Source organism: Camelina sativa, chromosome 15 (assembly GCF_000633955.1).
Source record: "Camelina sativa cultivar DH55 chromosome 15, Cs, whole genome shotgun sequence".
NCBI classification, from domain to species: domain Eukaryota; kingdom Viridiplantae; phylum Streptophyta; class Magnoliopsida; order Brassicales; family Brassicaceae; genus Camelina; species Camelina sativa.
Genome location: NC_025699.1, coordinates 22,120,298 through 22,126,840, shown reverse-complemented (window position 1 = coordinate 22,126,840; position 6,543 = coordinate 22,120,298). Strand labels below are relative to the sequence as shown.

Sequence of the window (6,543 nt, the reverse complement as noted above, 5' to 3'; positions counted from 1 at the left end):
TGGAGTTACCTGAGGTTATGCGTGCATTCCATAAGGTTTTCCATGTGTCTATGTTGCGGAAGTGTCTTCGTGAGGGTGAGCAGGTGTTGGCTAAGATTCCGGAGGATCTTCAGCCTAACATGACTTTGGAGGCGAGACCAGTGAGGGTTCTCGGGAGGAGGATCAAGGAACTTCAGAAGAAGAAGATTCCTTTGATGAGAGTCCTTTGGGACTGTGATGGTGTTGAGGAGCAGACTTGGGAGCCTGAGGCGAAGATGAAGGCAAGGTTCAAGAAGTGGTATGAGAAGCAAGCCGCGACTTGAGCTTGTTTAGCCTGGTCCCATCTGTAATCCGTGGTTGGAGCGGGAATGGAATATTCCAGTCCATCTCTCTTGTTTACTCGGTCGCTTGGGGTTGTTGGTTGTGCGACTCAGTAACAAGATAAGGTGGTGCTCGGGGTACAAGTTTCCGTGAGACGGGGTTTTTAGAGGAAAGTTTCCTGAAATAGGAGTTTCCAAAAATGGAAAGTGCTAAATATGGAAAGTTTTACGGGAGTTAGAGTTTGTCCATGTTAGCGGTGGAGAGCCTTGGAGGGCTTGTGTGGCCTTAGTGACAGACTTTCGAGTCAGTGTGCCCATGTGTGGCGGTCTTTTTAGACATTGTGTGGCCTTTGTGGCGGGCTGTTTAGCCGAGTGTGGCCTTTGTGGCAGGCTGTTTAGCCGTGTGTGGCCTTTGTGGTGGGCTGTTTAGCCATTGTGTGGCCTTTGTGGTGGGATGTTTAGCCACTTGCGCGGCTTTTGTGGCGGGCAGTTTAGCCAGAGTGTCTTTGGGACAGTTCTTCGGGACAGATGGTCTTTGTGACGGTCCTTCGGGACGAGTAGCCTTGGTGGCGGTCCATTTTAGGACATTTGTTTTGCCTTGGTGGCGGTCCTCTTTAGGATATTTTGTTTGGCCTTGGTGGCATTTCTCTTTAGGACATCTTGTTTGGCCTTAGTGGTGGCCCTTGGGGCATGTATATGATCCTTGTGTGGTCATGAGGTATTCCAGTGAGGGGATATGTGGTTGGTAGGACTCAGACGTGTTCAGAATTGTTTGCTTGCTTCTCTTGGAGGACTTAGGTTCTCCTAGTACTGCCATATTCAGAGACTTTGTGGCTTGGGAATATGGTTGGTATATCGACTTCGGATGACAATCCGGGGGCGCGCTGTATGGTGGCAACCCGAGAGACTAGTTTTGGATTTTTCCTTATATATTTTATGGCATGCGGGTTTAGGCCCGATGAGGAGCCAACATTGGCATGCAGACTTAGGTCTGATGAGGAGCCAATGAAAACTCAAGGTTTAGGCCTATGAGTAAAGGAAAGTCCAAAAAGTCAAGAGCAAATAACGTCTCGAGCGTGAGTCTATCGCCTAAAGGTGACCTTCTGTAGATCGGTCGGAGGAGTGCGGGCGGTGGAGACGGTTGCACGGGAGTCCTTGGCTGATGGTTGTTCAAGATTTGAGGACGAATCTAGATTGGTGGGGGAGAATTGTAACATCCGTGAACCAGAATCCCAGTTTGGGAATTGCATCGGTCGATGCAGTTGTTGCATCGGTCGATGCAAGTTCAAGTTCCTGCGTTTTGATTTAAGGCAAACGCTGCGTTTTGGGTGAAGGAAAACCCTTAACACGATTTTTTGTCTCATTCGTGGGTTGTGGCCGTTTTTTAGGGAGAACGAAAGAGAGAAAAAGTTCCTGAGAAGTTTTGGAGATTTTGGGTGATTGGTGGCATTTCTTGGTGAGATCTGAGGCTTAGAACGTTGTAGGAGCTTCCTAGAGGCGTTTCCTCCTTGTGTTTAGGTTCAGATTTGTCTTGGCAAAGGTAAGTGCAGGACCATGGCTTATCTAAGCTAGAGAACTCTTTAATCTGCTTGTTGTGTGATGTTAGACTTGTTAGATTGTTGCTATGGATGTTAGGAAGCTTTCTTGTGGCTTGGGATCGAGTTTTGTGGTTGTAGGAACGAAGATCCGGCGAGAAGCTTTGGAGGAAAACGATGCTCGGCATTGCATCGGTCGATGCATTTTGTGCGTCGGTCGATGCAGATGCGAGGACGGCGCGTAAACTCTAGGATTTTCGTGTTATGTCAAGCATGTGTCGGTCGATGCATTGGGAGCATCGGTTGATGCAAGTTAACCTTGCATCGGTCGACGCAGATCTTGCGTCGGTCGACGCAACCTCCATTTGGTATCGGTCGATGCATGTTGGTGTCGGTCGATGCAAAGTCCTGGTTTGTTATTGTTGATTGTTGATTGTTGTTTGATGGTTAGAGATGATTCTATTGCTTGTGTGTATAGCCCAGTAGTTGGGAGGATTGCCTTACTAAAAGTTTATAAAATACTCATGCATTGCAATATGTGTTTGTGGTGCAGGTAAAGGCAAAGTGTGATCGTGAAATCAAGGCAATGAAGAGGAGGATGTTTTAGGGACTCGATTGGATGTTGTCTGGCATTGCAATGTTGCTAGAATTGAGTCATTAGAAACATTGCTAGGTTGCTGGTTTCATGTTTTCTGATGATTGGTTATTGGATATGGTTTATGTTATGATATTGGTTATTATTGAATTATTAATGAATATTTGTTGGTATTGGTTATTCTGCTGTTGGTTGTGATTGTGGTTAGGTGGCTAGTGGATATGGGACCAATAACTGTAGTTTAATTATTTATTATATTTATTATTTATTATTTAAAAAAAAGTCGGTCCTTTCAAAAACTTCAAGTATTTATTTTATAGATCTATCTCGTTACCCGACCGAATAGACCTGAGTGTTCGGTTTAATCGGATTATTTAGGTCGGGTTGTTCGGTTTAAGGGAAATTCGGTTTCTTAAAAATTCCACCGAATAGACCCGAATTAAAATTCAGTTCGGATCGGTTTGGATGTCGGTTTGTTCGAGTCAATCGGCTAAAATTTATATTCCAAAATTGAACCGATATTCTTTTTCTTCGGTTTATTCGGTTTCTATTTCGGTTCACATATTAAAAATATGAAAATTTACTCTATCACAAAATCAAAATCTGACTAAAAACCATTACAAATACAATAAGAGGCCCAAAATACAGTTAACAAAAACCCAAACATACAATTAATATAGCCCAACCCAATAAAATATTAGGGTTTTCGCAAAAATATGAGCCGCTGGTTGAGCGGCTGCGGCTGCGACTGTGATGGAACCGTGACAGCAACGACGTTCTCCGCCCGTCATATTCCCTGAGGGTGATGAATCCGTTTCTAACATTTTCACTAAAACAAAAAAGGAAATAACTATATCAGTCAAAATAATCACGAAATCTAAGATCTATACAATGAAACAACATGCAAGACCAATAATCAAATCTGAACACGAACCTCACGCTGTAAACTCATTAAAGGCGGATTAAGTTGATGGAGATTTTCAGTCATAGCTGCCATGGATTTTTTTTTCAGCCAGCTGCCATGGATTAAAGCTTCAGATTTAAAAGAAAAAACAATGATGGGAATGTGAAGAGAAAGACGAGAACGAAGAAGAGAAAGAAGTAGTAGAGTCTAGAAAAAGAGAATGGAGAAAGAAGAAGAAGGAAGATCGTAAAGGAGAAGAGAGTGAAGAAGGAGGCAGAGATCTTTTTTTTTTTCCTAGGATCGTTGTAATGGATTATATCTAGGGTTTTCTGTTTTTATACCATGTTCCTTTAAGCCGAATAAACCGATCGGTAATCGGATACCAAACCGAGAAAACCGATTTCCGAACTCATAAAATAACCCTAACGATCGGTTTACTCCTCCTCTCTCATTTATTGCCAAAAACCGAATGTTTCGGTTTGATCGGTTCGGTTTAATCGGTTTTTGCCGATTGCCCAGGGCTATATTATTAGATTCATTACTCAACCCCTTAATACCCGCTTTTTAATGTTTATTAAATAAAATGTTTTGGAATGACTTTGCAACATAAAAATATAAGTTTTTAATTTTGAAGTTTGTAAATTTACATTTTTAGAACTATATCTTGCATATGTTTCTCATTTATCTATTTTTACCGGGTATTCTTTTTAATTGTAATTTTTTACGTAAAGGTCGGAATAAGGTATCTCAAAATTCAAGAGTATTAATTCTTCCCATGTCCAACCCTATTCCACCAAATATGAAAAATAAATATAGAAAAGAAATATGAAAAGTCGTATAAAGTCAAAACTAAAAACTTATATAATTTTATGTTGCAAAGTCATTCTATAACACTCTATATAATAATAATAATAATAATAATAATAATAATAATAATAATAATAATAATAATAATAATAATAATAATAATAATAACAGTAATCATAATAATAATAATAATAATAATAATAATAATAATAATATATTGGTAATATATATTATATGAGTGTTTACATGATTTCTCCACTAGAGGATATAAAGACCAACCAAATACTTAGCCGAAATGTTTAAGAAACAAAAACATAATTTTTTTTCCATAAAAAACGAAAAAATATATTTCGGAATGAATGTTATTAATTATAATCTCTTAACCATTGTCAAAAATTATAAAATATTTTCTTTTGTTGATGTGGAATCAAATATTTGAAAATGAAAAATAGAGAAAAATATCATATTCATGAATAAAAAAAGAGCATCTCCTCAAATAGTACTAATAGTACTCATGGCGAGAGCCGGTCCATAGGCTAAGCCAATGAAGCATCAACTTGCGGCCGTATATACTATATACAAAATTCAGCCCAGATTTATCAAAAAATTCTCTGGTCTAGTAGTGTTAGGAGTGTTAGTGGAGACTCACTCATCGGGAGTTTGAACAACCTATGGCTCATTTTAATAAATTTTTCGTCTTTGTTATAATTGAAAAGACCGACCTTTTTTTTAATAATAAATAATAAATATATAATATAATATAATAATAAACTACAACTAGTGGTTCCACAACCACTAGCCACCTAACCACAATCACAATCATCAGCGGAAAACATTACCAATATCCAATATATATAAATAACCAATATTAATTCCATTCATAAACTAATGATCCATACAACATCCAAAGAACCAGCAATCGTAAACAACATTCAAGGACTCCACTCTAGCAGCCTAACAGAAGCCAGACAACCAAACGAACCACTAGAACATCCTCCTCTTCATTGCCCTGATTCCACGGTCACACTTTGCCTTTACCTGCACCACAAACACATATTGCAATGCATGAGTATTTAATAAACACTAAGTAAGGCAATCCTCCCATCTACTGGGCTATACACACAAGCAATAGGGACATCTCTAACCATCAACCAACAATCAACAATCAACAATCAACAATCAACAATAAACAAGCCAAACAACACATAAACAAGCCGATTAGAGAAATCTCCAGCTTAGATAAGCCATGGTCCTGCACTTACCTTAACAAGTGATTCACAAAACTAATTACAACCAAATGAGAGGCTTTCCAATATCCAAGAACAACCAAACTTGTTCCTACAACCAATCACAACAACAAACAAATATTGAAAACAAACTGCCAGAAAAAACAGAAAAGAACAACCTCACAAGTCAAACCACGAAATCAAAACGAACCGTTAACTTTCTAATCCCTCCAGTAAAAAAGCAAGGTCTATACGTCCAGAAGCTTCACCTAAAATTTCAGCACGATCGGATCTCAGATGAAACCACAATCATTCCCGTAACACCCGGTGGTCTCAATCCGCGAATGAGAAGAATCGCCCCACGAAACTGTCAATATCTCCTAGAATATTAACCCAAATTCACTTCTTTAAAAAGGAGATTGTACGAAAATCTCTTAGCTACAACCCTACCAAAACTCAGTACCTTTCAAAACGATTTGACCAGTCGAATTCTCCTTCTCCCAAACCCTGACAGTTCTGTTTCTCTCTTAACTCTAAGGAAAAAGCTTGATCTCCTTCTTTTTCTCCTTTACACCAAATAACCAACACTTAACTCTCTTTATCTCCCTCTCTCTGATGACAATGTCGACCAAAGCACAAAAGAGGAGGAAGTGTCGACAAAAAGAAGGAGAAATAAGGGTTTTTGGTTTAATTAAATTAAACCAGAATTTAATTAAACCAAAAATCAATATCCTTCGGTTTTTCCTACATCCCAATTTTAGAAAGAGGCTGTTACAATTCCCCCCACCACCAACATAGATTCGTCCTCGAATCTCGAATGATCATCAGCCAAGGACTCTCGTGCAACCGTCTCCACGGCCCGCACTCCTCTGACCGATCTACAGAAGGTCACCTCTAGGCGATAGACTCACGCTCCAGGCGTCATTTGCTCCCGACTTTTGGACTTTCCTTTACACATAGGCCTAAACCTTGAGTTTTTATTGGCTCCTCATCAGACCTAAGTCTGTATGCCATAATGTTGGCTCCTCATCGGACCTAAGCCCGCATGCCATAATATATATGGAAAATCCAAGACTCGTCTCTCCGGTTGCCACCCTATAGTGCGCCCCCGGATCTTCATCCGAAGTCGATATACCAACCATATTCCCAAGCCACAAAGTCTCTGAATATGGCAGTA

General features: G+C 39.6%; 1 long non-coding RNA gene across 1 annotated transcript; it reads right to left on the bottom strand.

Moving 5' to 3' along the window:
• LOC104747324 lies at positions 2,994-3,555 on the bottom strand. The gene is made up of 2 exons (XR_761127.2): positions 3,364-3,555; positions 2,994-3,258 (listed from the first exon to the last, which is right to left on the bottom strand). It is a non-coding gene; the product is annotated as an uncharacterized LOC104747324 (long non-coding RNA).